At 39.0% G+C, this 3,633-nt stretch overlaps 1 pseudogene; it reads left to right on the top strand.

Annotated features, from left to right (window-relative positions):
* Nucleotides 1-250: 250 nt before the first annotated feature.
* LOC139812129 (uncharacterized) lies at nucleotides 251-2,676 on the top strand (annotated as a pseudogene).
* Nucleotides 2,677-3,633: the final 957 nt, after the last annotated feature.

The following is a 3,633-nucleotide window of genomic DNA, read 5'->3' on the forward strand; positions in this document are numbered from 1 at the left end:
GATACACGCGGACGCGACTGAAGACGTCATCGTTTCGACAGACACTTGTTGTTGTCGTCGTTGTTGTAGATCCCACATTTCTGTTATTGTTTTCGAAACGTCCGTGCCTAATACCGCAATCGAAAAGTACTCTTTCTCGTTGAAACTGTAGTTTCGGGTGGCTTAAATGTTGCCGTAGTAGGTTTCACCGTGGTGCCATTATCATGGTGTTCCTCTGTCGCGATATACGATTCTGTTGTTACGTTTGCCGATGAGCCTTGACGATGAAAGGGTGGTGCACGACGACCATTGGCGATCGACGAGGTATTGCTGCATGATGCCTCAAAATTGTCATGGTCATTAATTCTGGAGCAGCGAGTAGTCTCAGACATACGTGAATGTGGTGTTTTATATGATTTGATCGTAGATCGAGCCCCAGCAACAACAGCAGTAGCAGCAGCAGCAGCAGCAGCAGTAAGTATCTCTGGCACAGACTCCGATATCGTCTTTTCATTTTCTTTTGGTACGCGTGATAATTTTGTTTGTATCAAAAGTAACTTGTGTCTTATTCATTTACATTTAGGTTTAATTTTTCATTTATGTGTATAAATTTGCACGTTATAAGTCTCTCTTTCTAGTTTTAAAATATAGAATATTGATTCGCTGATCTCTATTAATCTCGTTTGAAGACAATAAATTATCTATAACTTTATTTTATACTTTGTACTTTCTCTATTTTGCCAGAAATAAAGCATGCTTTTTTATTTATTTAGTTTTGAACTTGAAAAGTCTAAAAGAGTTATTATGTTATAATGAACTCTGAATTTCGTTGCGTTATAATCTTTTTTAAATTTTAAACTGTATTTTTCGATAAAGATCCTGATTCATTCGTCTCTTTTAAGATAGAGATTATATAATTATTATAATCGTTAGTTTTTGCCAGTGGAAGTATACAGAGTATTTCGCGGAATATTTCACGCGGAAAACGTTCATCTCGTTGTCGCGACAGGGGGTACGTTGTCGGTCCGTTATGTCTAACGAGGTAGAAACTTTATTAAAGTCACGCTTTCGACCGTCGCCGGGGCCGCGGAGGAAAAACGCGGAATTAACTGCTCTCGCGGCGATGACAAACAGCCTATCGCGCGACGGTGTACGAAAACAAGTCGCTCGAAATCGTGCAACCCGGTCGCAGTACGACGGTGCGCGCCGCAGCGCCAGCGTGTGGAGGCGCGAGAGAAAGGCAGTTTATATACACGCGGCACCATGTGCACGTTCTCGGAGTAACAATGAAGCAACAGGTTGCCGAGGCCCTCCCCCCTTATCCCACCCCGCCCCTTCTACCAAACTTCTATGACAGATTGTGCAACCTTGATGGCCCGTGTAACCCTCCCTTTCAGCCCTTCGCCAACTGGCCACTTTACGGCGGTGAGTAGCGCGAGTAGCTGCCGTTTACGACTTCTCTTTTTTTTTTAGAAACAAATAGAAAATCGCTCGGCCGATCGTAAACTGTTCCTCGAGACACCCCACGCGCCCCACGCGGCTACGAGGGACGATCGTTATTCCCGACACGATGTAGCTTATCCTGTCGCAATCGATCGATGCCACGCGAATACATCTTAACACTTTCATGAATGATAAAAGGCTATGATTAGGAACAATATAGTTCTCAGCGTTAATATCTTCTGAAAAAGAAGAGAATACGATATGTTCATCGTTATATGTAATTAGTGTAATTACAATAAGGGCCAAAGCACATGACATGGCGTAGCGATCTACGACAGTCGTAGTCGTGGACGTAAGTAACGCACAAGCTTTGTCAAATTTAATTGTTAAAAGTAAATTTTTTACTAATTAGGCTGTAAAAACCTAATTATGATGTAATGATCTATTTTTGTGCTTATATGTTAAATGTCGAACAATGGTAATTTTAGGTTAACAGTAATTTTTTTTATATAAGAGTGCTTAAAGAATTTTTTTTTCTTTGCTGCACCTTGTTAATTTATGAATTTTTTTTAGATTACTGTTTAAATAAAGTTGTATATGGTAATGGTAATTTTTAGGTTAGCGGCAATTTTTCTTTAATTTTATAAGAGTGGTTAAAGAATCTTTTTTATTTGCTTTTTCCTTGTTAATTTATGAATTTATTTTAGATTGCTATCATCATGTCAGATCACGACAATTATTGCAATAATTTTATTCATGATATCAGATGATCACACTCAAGATATCGGAAGTTTTTCTGATGATTCTGAAAACATTATTATTGCAGAAAAAAGTGGCGATGAATTTCTTATAGAATTATATAGAGAACGATCATTTTTGTACGATAAAAGAAATGCTAATTTTAAGGACACATTAATGAAATAAAATGCTTGGAACGAAATCTCTAAAACAATGATTGAAACAAATTGTGGTAATTTTTGTATGTATTAAAATTAAATTTCACTAAGTTATTTTTAGTCATTACACATATGTTTATTAATTTATTATTTTTAAACTTCTACTATAGGTGATTTTTATACGCCTGATTATTGCCAAAGAAGGTGCATTTCATTGAGAAAGCAATATAATCGTGAAAAGAGAAGGATAGAAAATTAGTGTAAAAGTGGAAGTGGTGCTCCAAATTTAACTTCTCGTCAATTTCCATTATATGCTCAATTAAAATTCTTGGGCCAAGTCATCAAAAGACGAAAGTAATTTCATTTCTGTAAATATGTAATTAGTGTAATCCCTTATAACATAACATTTTTTAATATAATTGTTTTTATACTAGAAGGCTTTAATAGGTTTTTTAACGGTTGATTTATCTTTACTTTGTATTTTAAATCAACAAATATGATTAGAAAATTGTTTCCTCTAATAACACTTTCGAAAATTATGGAGTTAGACGATTGAGAGAGAAAGAGAGTTGATAGTGGGCAAATCGTTCACGTATCTAGTTGGCAATTCCGAGCGTTTACACAGATCGCAAGCATATATGATGTCGCATTTATGCGGAGATCCGTCATGATCCGAAAATCCACGATATATTCCGGTAACCACAAATTTGCCGGGACGAATTGCGGTAGCACGTGACATGAAACCGGTCTATCGGGCTCGAATCATCTATACACATTTTGCCGGATCTCAAGCCACGGTCAAAGCCGCATCTACCGTCACTTTCCGACGCTGTATCTCTCGACGCGGTGCTTTTCGTGAGAGAGGAGCTAAATAATATCAACTACGCAAGAAGAGAGAGGGAGAGAGAGAGAGAGAAAAAGCGAAAGAGAGAGAGAGGGAGCACCAGGCGCAGGTATACGTGGCTTGCCCATTGGCCATTGAGGTGTCCGCCGGTGAGTAATGCTATAATAAATTATCTGGCCGTTGGTGCTACCACACTTGCGCCTCTCGGTCTCTTTCTCGTTCTCCTACACCCGCGCGATCTTTTTCTTCCGCTTAGCTCTTTCTCTCACTTGTCTCGAGGTGTCTCCCTCTTTCTCTCGCTCCTTCTCTATCTCTTATCCTGTGGTTCTCCCGACGTGTCTGCCACAAAATCTTTGGCTCTTCGTAGTACCAGTCCATAGTTTCGATCCCAGTTAACGCGCCAAGAACCCAATCCGTGCTAAGGGGAAGAAATCTTTCTTTAGATCACTCCTCGAGACTTCCTCGGCGCAA

This window comes from Temnothorax longispinosus, chromosome 4 (genome assembly GCF_030848805.1).
Source record: "Temnothorax longispinosus isolate EJ_2023e chromosome 4, Tlon_JGU_v1, whole genome shotgun sequence".
NCBI classification, from domain to species: Eukaryota; Metazoa; Arthropoda; class Insecta; order Hymenoptera; family Formicidae; genus Temnothorax; species Temnothorax longispinosus.